General features: G+C 33.8%; 1 long non-coding RNA gene across 3 annotated transcripts; it reads right to left on the reverse strand.

Annotated features, from left to right (window-relative positions):
* Positions 1-407: 407 nt before the first annotated feature.
* On the reverse strand, positions 408-4,980 carry LOC142615216 (uncharacterized). Of its 3 annotated transcripts, XR_012840694.1 has the most exons (7): positions 4,775-4,980; positions 4,473-4,623; positions 3,044-3,090; positions 1,411-1,611; positions 1,026-1,144; positions 825-906; positions 408-734 (listed from the first exon to the last, which is right to left on the reverse strand). It is a non-coding gene; the product is annotated as an uncharacterized LOC142615216 (long non-coding RNA). The 3 variants fall into 3 exon arrangements; XR_012840695.1 differs by lacking the exon at positions 3,044-3,090 and having other exon boundaries at positions 417-734; positions 1,444-1,611; positions 4,775-4,973; XR_012840693.1 differs by lacking the exon at positions 3,044-3,090 and having other exon boundaries at positions 424-734; positions 4,775-4,969.
* Positions 4,981-9,576: the final 4,596 nt, after the last annotated feature.

The raw sequence follows: 9,576 nt of genomic DNA on the forward strand, positions 1-9,576 counted from the left end.
GCTCTAACTCATGATGTGATGCATTCAAAATTCACTTGGCCTCGAGTACTAAAAGCAAGTGCAAATATTAACAAATTGTTGTGGTTGCTGTATACAAGATGCTCTCCCCACAGTGGAGTACAATTCTTTTTATCTGAAATTTCATAAAGACCCCTAGCTATTGAGATGTAACCAATCACTTGTTAATCTATTAAGGCTTCAACAACAAAATCTGTATGCATTTAACCAAAATCCTAATGGTTATAGATTAAAATTTCAACAACTTTTTGAATGTACTTATGCATTGAAAGAGGACCCATGATGGACAAGAAGATCAAATCAACGGTCCCATATTCAGGCCCTAGAAACTAAAGTACCACTTACTACCACTATTCCAAACAAAGAGATTGGTGACACGTAAAAGATTATCGTCAATGGATCTTTGAGTACCCATGCAACTTCACCACATAGGAGAATTGACCTTTTAATCATAAATGAGAATTAGGGGGAGGAGAAACTATTACAACCATATCCATTGAAAAACCAAATGCAAGGGTGTCCCAAAATAAGCAAGGTTAAATCATATCTACAAGGCAAATGTCAATTTCTATCATATTGTAACAATGATCTAAACAAACAGATACATTGTCAAGACAATATCAAATGTAAAATGCATAAACACACATAACGACAAAATCCCCTTTGACAGAGATTGCAGCCCAAAAAGTAAATGAAGATTTACGGATCTCCTAAGCCTGCAATAACCAAATAGAAAATATTAATAAACCAGCCCATAACCATATCGAAGATTATCACTGATGTTGCATGCAGCACTAGAGCCTAACCTTGTTAGCAATATTGTTGAAAAGCCAGTCTAGTCCCTCGTACAGCCCTTCCCCTGAAGTGGCACATGTACTCTGGATATACCTGAAATAGAACCCAAAGTGATGGCCCCAATCAGTGGATACCGAATTTCCTATGCATAGGGGTAAAACATGAGAGAGAGGGAGAGAGGGAGTGTGTGTGTGTTTTGTGTGTTAATATACCAGTGGCGTTGACGGAGGGAATGAAGACCAAGCTTATCAGTTATTTCAGCAGCATTCATGGCATTTGGAAGATCCTGCTTGTTTGCAAATACAAGCAGCACAACCTCCCTCAATTCATCCTAGGCATTCAACCAGCAATATTATTATGCACAAGAAAATTTTAAACAAAACTCAGAGATGGTAAGTAAAATGAGCTATTGGCAGTAAGATGTACAAGGGGTATATATGTTATTAATACCAAAACAGTTGAATTAGAATACTGCAGAGACTAACAGTATTACAAAGCAACGTCAGCAATAAAATGATCCAACTAATTATGTGAATTGTTAATTATGTTTAATTGTGTTGGTTTCTAATAGGCTAGTAACATAAAAAAATTAATAACCTTTTCCAAGATCCAACTAAACTAAAACATTACAGGTTCCACTCAGTTTATAACAAGATGGAGCCTTTAGTTGCCTCATTCAACATCCGATGCAGCTTATCCCTAGCCTCAACCACATGGTCACTGTCATTGCTATCAACCACGAAGATAAGCCCTTGAGTGTTTTGGAAGTATTGTCCCCACAAAGGTCGAATCTGTAGTCTGTACATGCACCATACAAGACTTAGAAAATGGAAAGACAATAATGCCTATGGGAAAGTATAGCTCTCAATAAATTTAACTTGGTGTATCACCAACAACACATTAATAACAATGGATCACCCATAAGTAGGGGTGGCAAATGGGCGAGTTGGGTCATAAATGGGTTGAGTTATAAATGGGTTAGGTGAGTCATTACCCATTTATCCATTTATGACCCGTTTTTATATAAATTAATTATCCATTACCCGCCCAACCCATTTAATTAGTAACCCACCCATTTAACTCAATAATACCTCTAAAACTAGTTGAATACCCTGTTGACTTCCAAAATACCCTTAAATACTCAAAATGACCCAAATACCCCCCTACACTTTTAAAATTACCAATATACCCTTGGACATCCAAGATATTGTTTGTAGAGGTTTATTTCTTTGTTGACAAACTGTATTTGAATCCAAGTAGTACCAAGTGGTTTAGTAGCCAACTTTGAACTATATAGTATATACAGAATGAAAATAATTCAAGCACAAAGCTGCATGCAGACCTTGATCATATGATATTGAAGAAATATCATTCTAAGATTAAAAGTAATAGCTATCTAACTCAATATGCAATCTTTCCTCCACCAAAATAAAGGTATATAAACTAAAACCAATAAAAAAAAAAAAAGAAAAAAAAAAAAGCAGAACAACTAAAAAAGATTCAAGGACCACAAAAAAAAAAGAAGAAGCAAAGAATCAGTCTTGCTAGTTAGCCAATTAGATAAAAAAAAAAAAATGCAAATTCTAAAGAGACTTTAACCAATCTCACATATATGAAAATAAAATCAGTAAATTAACTATAAACCCAAGTACATAAGCATGAAGAGGGGTTCCAATTACAGTAAAAACCAGATCTTTATCTCACAAAACCAAAGCTTTGGGTAGAAACCCAACACAGATCCAACAGCAGAAAACAACCCAGGTGAAAAAAACAAGAGTAGAAGGTAAAGTAATGCAAAACCCATGAAGAAAAACTATGATTCCTATAATGGTTCTTATCCAAAGATGAAGTCTTGGAAGGCAGATGGTGATAATTGCAGAGTCATCAGCAGAAACATCAGACTATCAAGAGAAATTCTCATTTTTGCCAAAGACTTATATGGCTAAAATATTTGTTTCAATTCAACAAATTTCTAAAAATCATTCTTCTGTTCAGATTAAAGAAAGAATAAGGATGGTTTCAAAACATATCAGAGCACCAATTTTAAGTACCAAGGCTGCAATTACAACTAGGACATGTAAAAAATTGCAGAGTCATCAGCAGAAACAATTTTTTCAATTGCATTCCCCACTGAACCATCCCAACTTTCATGAACCAACAACTGCCTAAAATAAAACTAGGGCTTCCAAGCAATCAAAAACAAAAGAGTAAGGCAAGCAGGGATTGGCACCATCCTTTACGTCCCATGCTTTCCAAAGTACTTAAGCTTTAGCAAATCTGAAAAACAAGGTGAATAAATTTAGTCTCACCTAACACACTAAAAAAAAAAATCAAAAAAGACATGTGAGCACAGGACAGAACAACAGACCACCTCTCTCCCACTTAGCCGTTTCCATCTTAGGTTCAATTACTTTAAAATTGTTAGCAAAAATTTGACATGGACTTCTGCCATATTCAAAATTAAAAAGGATTCAAACATATATGTTGTCTATGTCATTAATCCCACTTATCAACTATCTCAATATCCAAGTTGGCTTATCTCATGCAAGATACTATATTTCAGTAGTTTCATGATTTATGGCAAATCCTAACATTTTCCAGCAATTTAACAAATATAAAAAATGAATAGGAAATTATATATGCGAGCAAAAATCAAAATCCTGCTATTAGGATATTGAATTATACAATTTGACTTATTGCTTAGGACCAATAAATCAGCTTTATGCATCCTGTACAGATTGCAGAAGTTCATTCCCATTTTTCTTTGAATGAAGCTTTAGAGACTAATACTTGTAAGTTGTAACATAAACTTTGCACAGATTGTCATTTTGCTAGATAATTCAACAGAATAATATTTGATACAAACTAATCTTCAATTTAGAATAGTTTCTTCAAATTGTGACACTAGACTTGTAAAACCACTTACCTACTTAGCAAATCTCAAGAACCACAGGCCACAGCTATCATGGTCTGATGACTACAACACAGAACTTACAATTATGCCTAATAATTGCCATTGCAATCTTTTCACGATACATATCTTGATCAAGGGGGAAAATTCTTAAGTACTCTCGGAGTATGGAGAAATTGTGCTCCCTCCTCTCACATTTATGGTGGACCCCATCATGAATTTAATGAGCGGTCCCCACCATGAATGTGAGAGGAGGGGCACCATTCTTTAAACTCCGGGAGTACCTAAGAATTACTCGATCAAGGGGAGGATGGTAAGGCCCACTATCATTTTCTTGATGACATTTCTTAGCATGACCGTGTAAATTACTAGTCCCATTCTCCTTATCTGCCGTTAAAATATTAGTACATTTTCTGCACTTAACTTTTCGATGGCCATCTTCATATAAAGGTAATATTTCAAAATCATTCCACACTTCAGAAGTCCTACCCCTACTTCTTTTGCTACCACTTGAAATTGTTTGTTCATATTTATCCATCCCCTCGGTTACAGACATGGTTCACCTTAAAAGATAAGACAATAAAAATGACAATTTCTACAAATATATATTTCAAATCAACCAAAATCACAAAAGGCAGAAACATAGGTGACAATTTGAACAGAACCCAAAAGGTAAAAGTGGATAGATGCAAATCATCAAACACCCTGAAAAGAAAAAGACATTAACTTAGAACTCAAAACCCAATACCTTGAAAATCTTAACGGGTCCAAAGCCACCTTCACCGAGCTTGTGAGTTGTGAAAATCTTTAGCAGCAAATAAGGTCTCAAAGGGAAATAGCTTCTGTTCCTGTTGAGCTATCTTCTCCAAGTCTTTTTCATTGCTTCCCTCTAATCAAACCTAAAAAAAATCATGGTCAGCAACAATCACAAGAAAATAAACAAAAAATACGAAAGCCTCAAACCCGAAATTTTTTAGTCTCCGAAAACCCCAAACCCAAAATTCTCGAAAACTTCAACTTAGAAATCAACCCAAGAATTGAGTGACTTACCTGAGAAATCTGATGCCTTCAATGATCTTCAACGACCTTCTACGCCACCGTCAAAGCTTGACCTCAAATCGTTATTCAGGTACCTTCCTTCTCTCTCTAGAATTTCCTTACTTTTGTTTGGTTACTGAGAAAGTCAAAGGGAAAGTGTTTAAGGAGAGTGAGATTGAGATCTGAATGTTTTGGTTTAAGGAGGTTATATTGTTTATTTAAGTTTTAGATTTTAGAAGGGTTTAGTGGGTTTTTGTGGGTTTATTTAAATTTAAATTTTAGATTGGTTTAGTGATTATTAGTAAATTTATCTATTTAGATTCATCTAATTAAATAATCAAATGGGTCTTTATTCATTTCACCTAAATATTCAAATGGGTTAGATTAAGGCTTATCAAATAAGGTGGGTAATGGGTAGGTTCATAAATATGGATAAAAATTGTCACCCCTACCCATAAGCATGCCATTTTCAAAGTGTGAAAAGTACCTATGTTAACCAACTAATGCATAATACAAACATACAAGCATTCAAGTAACTTATGAATATGTTATGTGCTGATGGAATAACTAATCAGCACAAGACCGTAAATAAGTACATAAATCACGAATGACTACACACGCCTAACACAAAAACATACTTCCTCTTTAAACTGAGGAAGAAACTGAAAGACAAGGTGGCTCAAAATAATGTACATACATTATTTTTATGTTGCGTGCTAATGGACAAGCATCTAATTAGCATGAGGACAGACATATGCACATAATAACCAATAGCAACTAAACACAAGTTATCAGATACTTGTCTGAAATGTCTGCCACAAGTTGAATAGCTTTTCCTTAAATAGACAAGAAAAAATTGAATCAGAAAGTAGCTAGTAGATGTAGCTTATGAATTTGTTGTGTGCTAATGGTTCAATATCTAGTTAGCACAAGACCGTCCATAAGCACTAAAGAAACTAGGTGCACATAACAATTACAGAAACATGATATAATTAACAATGTTTTCCTAATCTCATATTTATGCTTAAAGTTTCAGTTGTTATGAAACTTAAATACTAAGATCACATACCTTGTCCTGGACCTCGACATCCCAGACAGTGAAGCTGATGTTCTTGTATCGCACAATCTCCACATTAAGTTGCAAACCTTCAAGTCAGTGGACAAAAAAGGTACTTCATTAAGTTCAAAAGTGTTTCAAACTACACTAATCTAAATTGGTTCCAATTCCAAAGTCTAGAGTCAATATAGTTCGGGAAAGCATGTGAAACAAAGACAAATTCAGCATAGAAATAGAAGTAAGGTATTCACTACACCTTACATTTAAGCGTAATATATATTTTTATTGCAAAATTCAACACGCAACTCCAACACTTAATTTAAGCATAATATACATATATTAATGTTTATTCCACTACCTAATGGATGTATGACCACAGAGAAGGTCAAACTCTAGAACAAATATATTTCACATTAACTTTACATTAGACAAAATTTGAAATGACTATCCATGAAAAATAGGTCGAAGGCAACAACATGAGTGCTCAATGAAATCTCAACAAAAGATAGAACAATTAAAAGAACGATCAACAAGCCTTGGATTATTGTGTTATATGTGCGATCTTTAGGTGAACAACTGCTCCCATCCATTTTTTCAAATATCTCACTTGCTTCTTCTATCAGTCCCTCTTTGCAAAGCCCTTTGAGCATTATGGTATAAGTACTAATATTGGGTTGCAATCCTTTCGCAGGTAGAGAGAAATTAGAGCTCTCCGCCGACTTTATCGTTTAACTAATTAAAACCCAAAAAATGGAATCTCAAATCGGTAAAATATGAGGAAACTATTATGTTTATAAGTGATTGCATGAACAAGCCAGAATTGTCTCGCATTAATAAATGTGAGGTTGATACCAAAAACATTAGGCCTTGTTTGGATTTTGCCAAACTCAGTTAACAAAACTGAATTTTGTTAACTCCTTACCCAAAAATCGTGGGCTCCACATATATAAAGTCTATTAGGCTGATTTTCAATGGAGTTAACAAAACTGAGTTTTTTGAGCGATGAGTTAACAAATTTGGAAACACAATTTCGTTGTTTCCGGATCATGAGATATGGGTGATAGTGGCAAACTTGAAATTAACTAAAGCCAAGTGGGTCCCAACCAAAGGTCAAGTACCATCCCCTGCAGAGTAAGCACAGAGAACTTATGGTCACCGACGGTCACAGGACTATTCCAATTTCAGCTTTTATTGATTCACCTGATTCACTCTCATTTCCTCTCTTCGACTTCACATATCTCTCTTCAACTTTCACAGCTCCTCTGTTCTTAACGCATCTGGGTCTGGTTTGATTTTTTTATTTTTATTTTTCCTTTGCTGAAGCTGGTTCTCATTTTATAAGTTTTGCTCATATTGCAGAGCTCTTCCGCCGTTCAGCACCTTCAGTTCGAGATACACAGCTCCGTTCACCGATTTTTGTTTCCGGTGAGACCCAAAGCTGCTGGGTTTTATTTTGAAATTTTTTGTTTTTTTTCATGTACCTCCATTTTTTTGTGTTGTGTTTACTGAGACCTTGGCTCACTTGGCTGAAACCTTTTCTTCCTCCCACTTATTGCTTAATGGTTCACCAACTGTGAGTGTGATAAAATATTCACTAAAGACAATATATTTTTCCCCTCGGATGTATTTTTCCTCCGGGAATACAGTTTTGTTGGGGAAGGAGAAATGAGAAAAGAGAAAAAATTGGGTATGAAACCTTCTACGGGTAGGCCAACAGCCTTGCTCTGACAAAGTAACGGGTATGGAGCCCATAAAAAGTTAAAAAAAACAGAGTGAAGACAAGTTGAGTAATGTGCCAAACGGGTGGGTAGTAAGTGGAACAGTACGGGTCTTTGGAACCCCACCATTTTGTTATGAATAAAAATTTATAGTTCATCTAGTTATGTTCTTATGATTAAAAATTTATCAATTGTTTTTTTTTTTTAACTTTTTTTGTTATGAATTTTTTTTATTCATTTTAATTATTTTTTGAATAAAAATTTGTTAATTTTTTTTGTTCCTTTTTTTAAATTTTTTTTTGTTAGGATTAAAAATTTATAGTTCTTCTAGTTATGAATAAAAATTATTAATTATTTTTTTCATTTTTAAAAAAGAAACTTATAGTTTACTAGCCTTGTAACATGCGTTTCAAACAAGTGATGAGGTTTAGTGGCATAATTTTTTATTAATTTAAATAAATCTATAATATGAAATTTTTGGGGGTGGAACAATTATAGAAAAAGAGAAAAAAGAAAGACATAGGCAAAGAGAAAACAATAAAATGAAATTGATTAAAAACAAATGGTAAGTTCATACCTTCTTAATTGAGTTTCGAGTGCTTGCCTTCATTTGAAGACCCTTTTCAAGTTCTCACCTCTAGTAAATATAGTGAAAATATGATAAGGATGGAGAGACATGGAGGAGGAAGTAACAACTTGTTATTGGGTTTCGGGAGTAAAAAGTTCGTGGGAAAGTGGGAATATAAGTCAAGTTGCAGGCAGAATTTAATATCAGCAATATCGAATTTCAAGACAAAGTATCTTGCTACATAGTTTGAAAATAGGATTGTTTGGTTATATTACATGTACTTAATTAAAATTAAAGGATAGTTGGTTGAGAAATAGAAAAACAGTAACCTCAATGCAAATTAGATTTTTGGTCTAAATTAGATTTATAGTGTAAAATATTTTGATTCCTACATCGATTATAATTAAAAGTAAATCAGTGAATCGATGTCTTTCCCTTTTCTTTTGTTTTTCCCCTCCTATTAACTAGTAATGATTCTACTACCTAACCTTATTTTACTCTTTTTGTTTTCTCTGCTCAGGTATTAGTAGACTGAAACAAATAAAAGGGTATAGGGCAGGGTAGAGGAAATCTTTTTTTTCAAGTGGAAATTAATTTGATACCTCCCACCATCAAGCTTGAAGGCTAAAATCTTGACGTTGAAAATAATATATCAAGTCTAGGTTAGAGCATTGCAAAAGAGTGAACTCTATAATGAACTAGAGTTATTAGCAACTAGATAGGGTGTCATTTTTTTGGTTTTTAAGCAAGCTTAGTGCTAATTTGTTACTTTTGAACTTTCTTGTTAGATTTGTTTTGGTAGTCTGCTGCAACTTGCTTGTCTACTATTGCCTGTTTTGTTTGCAGATTAGTTAGTAGCTGGTTATCATTTTGCTGCATTAATAAGATTCTGCTCATTCATTGAATTAAAAAAAAAAAAAATGAAAGGCTTTGTTGTGTTTAATTAATAATGTGATAAAAGAATCATCTCCCCTTATTGATATAGGTTATTTTAAGCTTAGAATGCCTTTAGATTTGATTAGCAATATTATTGATCATTGTATTAAAGGCGGTTTATTCACAGTTGTCAACTTGTTCAAACGAAATTTCTTGAATTTAATGACCTGAAATCCTTCCTCATTTTGAAGTTTACCTTGAAATATACTTGTAAAGTTACTTTAACAAGAGACTTTCTTCCCCCTCTTGGAATAATATTAATTGCATACAAATTTGAAGTGGTTCTTTTATGCAGGGGCAGAGTCAGAATTTGAAATTTGAGGGTGGCTTTACTACTGGTTGTGTGCGGTTGCTCCAACCTCTAACTTTGTTGCTTAACTGTATTAAGGGTTTTTTTTTTTTTTAAATTAATTAAATAATTATTTTTGTTTTCTATGTGTGCATTTGCTATTGGGTAAGGACAACATTATTTTTAAACTATTATTGGTAATTTTTGTTGTTGGGCTAATTTTCTAGGGCTTTTATTTTTTGTTTT

Source organism: Castanea sativa, chromosome 11, assembly GCF_040712315.1.
Source record: "Castanea sativa cultivar Marrone di Chiusa Pesio chromosome 11, ASM4071231v1".
NCBI lineage: Eukaryota > Viridiplantae > Streptophyta > Magnoliopsida > Fagales > Fagaceae > Castanea > Castanea sativa.